General features: G+C 46.8%; 1 pseudogene; it reads right to left on the reverse strand.

Moving 5' to 3' along the window:
- Positions 1-9111: 9111 nt before the first annotated feature.
- Positions 9112-9229, reverse strand: LOC135052479 (5S ribosomal RNA; annotated as a pseudogene).
- Between the last annotated feature and the right edge of the window lie 478 nt (positions 9230-9707).

The raw sequence follows: 9707 nt of genomic DNA on the forward strand, positions 1-9707 counted from the left end.
GTTCAAAGCGCCGCTACCCGTCGCCACCAGTCGGGTGCAGGGACATATCTGATCCTTGCACCGGACACCCGCCGCCGCCACAGTCATGTGCCCTGTGATACAGGGCACATCCCCACATTATCACAAGTTATACGGTGTGATTGGTGTGGCTGGTACGAGTCTTGCCCTGGATTCCAAAATCCTTTCCTTGTACTGTCAGCTCTTCCGGGCACAGTTTCTCTAACTAAGGTCTGGAGGAGGGACATAGAGGGAGGAGCCAGTGCACACCAGTATCCAAATTCTTACTTAAAGTGCCCTGTCTCCTGCGGAGCCCGTCTATTTCCCATGGTCCTTACGGAGTCCCCAGCATCCACTACGGACTACGAGAAATAGATTTACCGGTAAGTAAAATCTTATTTTACCTGCTACTGCATTGGACTAGTTAACAAAAACTGAGCTCCTGTGCACGGAGGCGGGGTTATAGAGGAGGCGGCCCTATGCATTCTGGGAACAGTCAAAGCTTTTAGCCTGTTGGTGCCTCAGATCAAGATCCTACTCTACACCCCAATGTCATTCCCTGTGGAGCCCAGTGTACCTCGCAGAAAGAGATTTAACAACGGTAAGTTCTTACCATAAATCGTTTTATCTATCCTAGAGCCCAACTCAAACCCCCCGAATGCCTCAGTGGAAATGTATTATACATGCCAAAGAATTTAAAAAAAAACTAGCTTCTTTAGATAATGTGGGAAGAGAATTCTCAGCCAAATAACTACTCACATCTTCAATACTACACATCAACTTATAAGCATAAATGGTCTGATAGAAGCAAACAAATATCCCCACAATATCTGGAGTCTTTCTTAAGACACTTTTCATTAATTACCTTTTGACACTGTGTTGGAGAAACGATCAGTTCTAGCCAATGGTGCAAGTTAGCTTTGCAAATATATATTGTGAATGAGACGTAAATAAGAACCTAAACAGAGTCTTAGCTAGTAGATGATCGTTCTACTCTTTTTGAGGTCAGCCATGCTAACTGTGATGACTCAGTGCCCAGTCTTATATACTCCAATTCCAGTTATCTACAATAGGAAACTCCTGTTGCTTATGAATAGATCTAAGCTACCCTACTTGTTTTATCAGGGTGCCCAATAGAAATTATTTAAATGCATCCCACACTACCTCTAACCCATCTAATCCATTATTAGGGGATCTATTATTCCTCCCACACCATTTCCAAATCCAAACGATCTCCCATTCGTGTTAAGCAAAATGGATTCACTTTCCAGAATGGTTGCCCCCTCTGTATACCCCAATACAGGTCAAACATCAGTGGGTAGTGGTCTGAAAGCCCTCTAGGTATGTAGCTGATCAACATTATCCTAGGCATCAAATTAGGAGAGACATGGGCTAGGTCTATCTTGGAGAATGAACCATACATATATGAGAAGCAAGAATATTTCCTCATCCCAGGATTTCTCATTCTGCATGCATTCATCAAGTCCATCTCTGCCACAAGTGCTGGGAACTGACTTCCCTTGGCAAGAGAGCTAGCTCAAAAGAGAGCTAACATTTGGCTTCCAACAAACCATCCATGAGTCTTGAACATTATTAATATCCCCCATACAAATAACCGGCGTATCAGGAAACTGAATTAAGAACTCAGAAACATTCTGAACAATTCATGTGAAAAAGGCAAAGGACTAGGGGGGTCATTCAGAGTTGATCGCTCGCTAGCAACTTTTCTCACGTCCTAGAGGATGCTGGGGTCCAATTAGTACCATGGGGTATTGACGGGTCCTTTGGGAGCCACTGGCACTTTAAGAGTTTAATAGTGTGGGCTGGCTCCTCCCTCTATGCCCCTCCTATTAGACTCAGTTTAGAAAATGTGCCCGGAAGAGCCGGTCACAGCTAGGGGAGCTCTTAGGAGTTTTTCTAGTTTTATTGTTTTTTGAGTCTAGTTAGGTACAGGCAGGCTGCTGGCAACAGCCTCCCTGCTTCGTGGGACTTAGGAGGGGAGTAGGAACCAACTCTAGAAGTTAATGGTTCTCTATCTCCGCTGACAGGACACTGAGCTCCTGAGGGTGCTGATCGCAAGCCCACGAGGTGACCGCTCACTCCCGCAGCATGGCCGCCACCCCCTAACAGAGCCAGAAGAAAGAAGAGTGGTGAGTATGATGCCGGCCACCCGGGAAGCGGGAATGGCGGCACAAGGGTGGGAGCGCAGCTCTGACAGGCTGCGCTCCAGAAGGCTCAGCGGCACTTGGTGTACGGCACTGTGAGGGGCGTCCTGGGCCAGTGCACATACCCTACACTGGTCAAATATGCTAACGGGCTAATCCCGCTGTTAGCAGCACAAAACCTCATGCCAGTATAATCCATTAAGTGCGGGAAGACGCGCCATTACAGGGGGTGGGGCATCTCGTCAGAGCGGATCCAGCACTCACCAGCACCATTTTCTCCCTGCAGATCACACAGATGAGACACTGACAGGGAGCGTTGCCCTCCTCATAACTCCAGCATACCTCTGCGGTACCAGGGTGTTATAGACAGAGTGGGAGAGTGTTATAACAACTGTTTATCCTTTTAAGATTACTCAGTCAGCGCCGGGCTTTTATCATAATAACTGTCTACTGGGGCGCTGTGTGGCTGGCTCCTTATACTCTGTGACTCTCTGACGGTACTCTGGGGAAACTGTGTCTGACATTTTCCTGTGTGTATGTGCATTTATCCACATTACCATGTCTAAGGGCTCTGTATCCTGTGCTGCAGAGTGTGTATCTTCTCCTGAAGAGTCTATCCCATGTACTCAGGACTGCAATGTGCTTTCCCAACCTGTCGAATCCGAACCCTCATGGGTGGATTCTTTAAGAGGAATGATATCACATATTTCATCTAAGATGTCACATAATGAGAAAGAAATGCAATTTTTGAGGAAGTCTGTAGAGGGGTCACAGCATTCAGCTCCTACTCCCTCCCTGGTCATATTGTACAGAAGAAGAGTTTCTTTATCATCTGAAAATTTAAATAACATTGTGTATCTTAGTAACTGGCTTGGTGCAGAGGCGCATGGCTGGATCTAAGCAGGATCGACAGGGACTGTCGTCCAGGTACCCCCACACATCAGGGGCCCCCACACTCTCCCCCTGAGTTGCGCACGCCGCCAGCACTGAAATAAGAACACAGCGTGATTGAATGTATTGGCAATAGTACCTTATATCCTTTGGCACTGATATGTCCTAGTTCTACTGCAAATTTAAGGGCTTGGGCCAGTGCCTTGCTGAATTTTGCCTTTGGATAATGCGTAAGTTTTTCATAAGTATTCACATGTGACAACTGTTTCTCAATTTCAGCCTTATACTGAACTAAGCCCTGTATCACTATACTTCCGCCTTTGTCTGAGGAACGTATAAGGATAGAATTGTCCTCACTGGGATTTTTAAGAGCTATATGCTCCTCTTTAGACAGGTTCAAATAGATTTTGCGTGGACTTTGTATAAATCTATTCACAGAGTCATCCATCAGGCGGGTGAAGGTCTTTATGGATGGATTGTTTGACGATGGGTCAAAGTTAGATTTAAAATGCTTATTCAGACAAGAAAATTCTGAGGTGGAATCTTTGTGAAAAGGGTTTCCTGAGCCTTAATTTTTTCCCCAATTGGTGGAGATCGCAGTGCCATTCAAACGAATTGTGCTTATTAGTGGGCACGAAATTTATCCCTTTGTTAAACACTCTTTCAGAATCAGAATCCAATTTTCTCTTATGTCCTAGAGGATGCTGGGGTCCATATTAGTTCCATGGGGTATAGATGGGTCCACCAGGACCATTGGCACTTTAAGAGTTTAATAGTGTGGGCTGGCTCCTCCCTCTATGCCCCTCCTACCAGACTCAGTTTAGAAAATGTGCCTGGAGGAGCTGGTCTACAGAGCTTCTTTAGAAAAGTTTATTTTAGAGTTTGTTTTTTTACAGGGAGGCTGCTGGCAACAGCCTCCCTGCATCGAGGGACTGAGGGGGGGAACAGTGTCCACCCTGCGGGGTCTTGAGCCACTGCCTCTGCTGACTGGACATTAAGCTCCAGAGGGGACAGATCGCGCCCTGCCACAGGCGGAGTTCAGGACTGGATCCTTCTAACCACAGATGCAAGTCTAAGAGGTTGGGGAGCAGTCGCTCAGGGGGAAACCTTCCAAGGACGGTGGTCGGATCAAGAATCCCTTCTCCTGATAAACATTCTGGAGCTAAGAGCCGTGTACAACGGCCTTCTGTAAGCAGCACACCTTCTACAGGATCATGCTGTTCAGGTGCAGTCGGACAACGTGACCACAGTGGCCTACATAAACCGACAAGGCGGAACGAAGAGCAGGTCTGCCATGTCAGAGGTGTCAAAAATCCTCCTCTGGGAAGAAAGGCACGCAGTGGTGATGTCCGCAATCTTCATTCCAGGTGTAGACAACTGGGAAGCAGACTTCCTCAGCAGACACGATCTCCATCCAGGAGAGTGGGGCCTCCATCTGGAGGTGTTCATGGAGGTAACCGGTTGGTAAGGGGTTCCTCACATAGACATGATGGCCTCCCGCCTCAACAAGAAGCTGTGGAGGTACTGTTACAGGTCGAGAGACCCGCAGGCAGTGGCGGTGGACGCACTGGTAACACCATGGGTGTTCACGTCAGTATATGTGTTCCCTCCACTTCCTCTGATACCAAACGTTCTTCAACTGGTAAGGAGAACAAAGGTTCTGGAAATCCTCATTGCTCCAGACTGGCCAAGGAGGGCTTGGTACGCGGATCTACTGGATCTTCTGTTGGAAGCTCCAAGGCCGTTACCTCTTTGGGAGGATCTGCTACTGCAGGGGGCGTTCACTTATCAAGACTTACCACGGCTATGTTTGACGGCATGGCGGTTGAACGCCAAATCTTGGCTCAGAAGGGTATCCCAAGTGAGGTCATTCCTACGCTGATACAGGCTAGGAAGGGGGTAACATCTAAACATTACCATCACATTTGGAAAAAATGTTTCTTGGTGGGAGTCCAAGAAGTTTCCTGCGGTGGAGTTTTGGACGTTTTATCCTTTTCCTGCAAGCAGGGGTGGATATGGGACTGAGATTCGGCTCCATCAAGGTCCAGATCTCTGCTTTGTCCATCTTCTTCCAAAAACAATTGGCTGTCCTCCCTGAGGTTCAGACCTTTTTGAAAGGGGTTCTGCACATCCAGCCTCCCTTTCTGGCGCCAACGGCACCCTGGGATCTTGATGTGGTGTTGCAGTTCCTGTAATTTGCTTGGTTTGAGCCTCTACAGGAGGCTGATCTCAAGTTTCTCATGTGGAAGGCGGTCACTTAGTTGGCCTTGGCTTCTGCACGACGCGTGTCGGAATTGGGGGCTTTATCTTTATCTGAAGACAGGGCGGAACTTAGGACTCATCCACAGTTCCTGCCTAAGGTTGTATCGGCTTTCCATATCAACCAACCTATTATGGTGCCAGTGGCTACTGACTCCTCAATTACTTCAAAGGCCTTGGATGTAGTGAGGACTTTGAAGATTTATGTGAAAAGGACGGCTCGTCATAGGAAAAGTGACTCTCTGTTTGTCCTATATGATCCCAAGAAAATTGGGTGTCCTGCCTCTAAGCCAGAGGTTCTCAAACTCGGTCCTCGGGGGCCCACACAGTGCATGTTTTGCAGGTCTCACAGAATCGCAAGTGAAATAATTAGCTCCACCTGTGGACCTTTTAAAATGTGTCAGTGAGTAATTAATACACCTGTGCACCTGCTGGGTTACCTGCAAAACATGCACTGTGTGGGCTCCCGAGGACCGAGTTTGAGAACCTCTGCTCTCTAAGCAGTCGATTTCACGCTGGATCAGGTTCACTATCCAGCATGCTTATTCCACGGCAGGATTGCCGTGTCCAAAATCTGTAAAGGCCCACTCTACTCATAAAGTGCGCTCTTCCTGGGCGGCTGCCCGGGGTGTCTCGGCTGTACAACTCTGCCAAGCAGCTACTTGGTCTGGGTCGAACACATTTGCCAAGTTTTACAAGTTCGATACTTTGGCCTCTGATGACCTTAAGTTTGGTCAAGCAGTCTTGCAGGAGCCTCCGCGCTCTCCCTCCCGTACTGGGAGCTTTGGTACATCCCCATGGTACTAATATGGACCCCAGCATCCTCTAGGACGTAAGAGAAAATAAGATTTTGGTTACCTACCGGTAAATCCTTTTCTCGTAGTCCATAGAGGATGCTGGGCACCCACCCAGCACTGCATTTTCCTGCATTGGTTTTATAGTTCAGTGCTGCCTGGTTCCTAGGTAAGTTCTGCGTTACTTTCTATTTCAGCTGTTGCTGAGTTGTTCCGGCATGTTAGCCGGATTTGCCTGTTGTGTGAGCTGGTATGAATCTCGCCACTATCTGTGTAATTCCTTCTCTCGAAGTATGTCGTCTCCTCGGGCACAGTTTCTAAAGTCTGGTAGGAGGGGCATAGAGGGAGGAGCCAGCCCACATTCTTAAACTCTTAAAGTGCTAGTGGCTCCTGGTGGACCCGTCTATACCCCATGGTACTAATATGGACCCCAGCATCCTCTACGGACTACAAGAAAAGGATTTACCGGTAGGTAACCTAAATCCTATTTTTTCTCTTGGAACCCTACAGTCAATGCTGATACTTGTACTCTCAAGGAAGCCACCTTCAAACCCTTATCCATTCCTGCCCGAAGAAAATCTAAGACCCAGGAAACTTGGAAAGATTTCGGGTCCATATTTCTTTCACTGCACTATGAATATAGGCCTGCCATATTCAGTGATAAATGCGAGCTGAGGAGGGTTTCCTTGCTCTGTGCAATGTTTGAATTTACCTGCAGCGAGAATCCTCTTGACTTCAGGATAGGTTACAAGAGCCACGCCGTCAACAATAGTCGATCCAGATGCCTGTGATAACAAGAACCCTACATTTGTAGATCTGGACGTTGAGGGAGCAAACGTGGAGCATCCATCGACCTTCTCTGTAGATCTGTGTACCATTGCCTTCTGGGCCAAGTCGAAGCTATTAGAATCACGGCACCCTTTGCTTCTTTTATCTTCCTCACCACCCTGGTAGCAGGATGATCGGAGGAAATAGATGAAACTCCCATTTCACTGACAATGCGTCCACAAAGATCGCTTCGGGATCCTTTGTTCTTTCCCCATATGCGGGCACTTTGTTGTTCAGACGGGTCGCCATGAGATCTATCTCTGGCAAACCCCACTTGTTTATCAGAGTCTGAAAGACTTCCTGGTGTAGAGCCCATTCACTTGCTTGAATGGCGTGTTGACTGAGAAAATCTGCTTCCCAGTTTAGGACTCCCGGAACGGATACTGTGGACAATGCTGGAAGATGGAGTTCTGCACACTTTATTATGTGACTTACCTCCTTCATTGCTGCTTGGCTGTGCGATACTCCCTGATGGTTGAGGTACGCCCCTGACGTTAAATTGTCCAAGCGGATCTAGACTGGTCTTCCTTGAAGAGTGTCTTTTGCCTGAATCAGTGCCATGTATATGGCCTGAAGTTCTAACAGATTTATTGGCAGGCAACTTTCTCCTATGGTCCATTGTCCCTGGAACCATAATCTTCCGGACACTGCTCCCCAGCCCTGGAGACTGGCATCTGTTGTAAGGATCTCCCATCTGATATCCAAAAAATTCTCCCTTTGTCTAGATAGGATATCTATAGCCACCAGGCTGATGACTTTTTTACCTTGTGTGAAAGTATCATAGTCTGTTTCTTTATTGTCTGATGTATTCCATATCATCTGGCTAGAATCAGACGCTGCTGAGGTCTTGAGTGGAATTGTGCATACTCCACCATGTCGAATGTTGACACCATCAAACCCATCAGTCGCATAGCTGCGTGGATTGATATTGTTTGACTGTGTAACAACTCTTGAGTACCTGACTGTACCCTGGATATCTTGTTCCGAGGTAATCCATTTTCTGCAGACTGGAATTCAGTACAGCCCCACAGTGAGTCATCCGTTGTGATGGAACCCGAGATGACTTTGCCCAATTTATGAACCACCAGTGCCTCTGCAGACAAATCATTGTCTGTTGGAGATGGCACAAAAGCCTTTCCTGTGCCAAGATAAAAAAAAAAGGTGGTCGAAGTATGACAATTTTCTTATCCCCTTCTTGCGGAGATAAGCTGCCATAATCATCATAATTTTGGTAAATACTCTGGAGGCTGTGGCTAACCCCAAAGGTAAGGTCTGGAACTGAAAATGTTGCTGGAGGATGGTGAACCTTCAGATAACACTGATGGAACAGTGCTATAGGAACCTGTAAGTTAACATCCTGACTGTCCAGGGATACCCTGTAATTCCTGGTTCCATGCCAAAACTATGGAGCGCAACATTTCCCTGTGAACCGTGGTACCCAAACTTACTTGTTTAGGATTTTGAGATTGGGGTGAAAGGATCCTTCTGAACCCAAACCCGGTTGGAGTAAAACCCCCTGTCCCTATAGTGCAGGGGTTACTGGACTGCCTATTCCTGACCAAAGCAATTTCTGAACTGCTTCTTTCAACCCCTGTCCTTCACCTCTACTCGAGACGGACTGGAACAGAAACTTAGAGGCGGATGCTTCTTGAAGAGATAAAAATACTGCTTCTTGCACTCAGGCATCTGTTTGTAAACTGTTACCAGATCTGTGCAGACTGAAGAAGTTGGCCCCCTATCCTGGGGTCCCCCAGAAGGTGGCCCGCACCATCATGCTGATGGCTTATCCTCTGGCATGGAAGCTAGCCCTCCAGTTGCCTTTTGCTGCTTTGCCTTACCAAACTTATTGTATTGGGGCTGTTATGGTCCTTTATGACCGACAAAGCCGAAAACCGGACCCTTAAGTTTGGGGTTATATGTGGAAGGAAACGTGACCTTCTTGGAGTCTGATTTTGACTCCAGAATATCTGTTAACTGCTTACCAACAGAAACTTCCAGCCAAAGGCAAATTTTCCAGAACCTTCTTTGATTCTGAATCAGCTTTCCATATATGTAAGCAACACTGCTCTGTGAGCAACTATTGTTAATGCTGATGCCCTAGAACATTAGTGTCCATTAGATCTATATGAGATTCTTGCTCCCTTGAAAAACCTGTCATCCAGTACCTCAGCCCAGTGTACCTACAGCACCTGATATTCCAAGATTGTCTCCCATCCAAGAACTAACCAGGCCCAACACTGCTTAGCTTCCAAGATCTAGTGAGATTGGGCCCATCCAGTGAGGTGTGCTGTAGATTGCAAGGTGAAGTCATGGGGGTATATTTACTGAAGTCCCGATTTTGACAGAGTTGGTGTTTTTTCTCCAAAGTGTCATCTCAGGAATTTACTATACACAAATCTCGACAGTGATGACGGCATTCATGTTTTTTTTGAAGGCAAAGAAAAAAATATGGATGAATACACCATCGGTCAAACACGCCTGTTATTTTATCCAACTCGGTAATTTACAAAAAAATTTGAATTCACAATCACTGCCGGCAATAGTCAAACACTGCCGTGAAAAAAAACAAATCTTAAAAAAAAGCAGTTTTCAAATAGACCTGCTTTTTTTTACTGTGTTCTGATAGGCATTCACGGATCCATGAGATCCGTGCATGTTTATCAGTGGGAAGAGGTGGGGAAGAGTTAAAAATCAGAAGAAAAAAATGTGTGGGGTCCCCCCTCCTAAGCATAACCAACCTCGGGCTCTTTGAGCCGGTCCTGGTTGTAAAAAT

This window comes from Pseudophryne corroboree, chromosome 2 (genome assembly GCF_028390025.1).
Source record: "Pseudophryne corroboree isolate aPseCor3 chromosome 2, aPseCor3.hap2, whole genome shotgun sequence".
In the NCBI taxonomy this organism is placed as follows: domain Eukaryota; kingdom Metazoa; phylum Chordata; class Amphibia; order Anura; family Myobatrachidae; genus Pseudophryne; species Pseudophryne corroboree.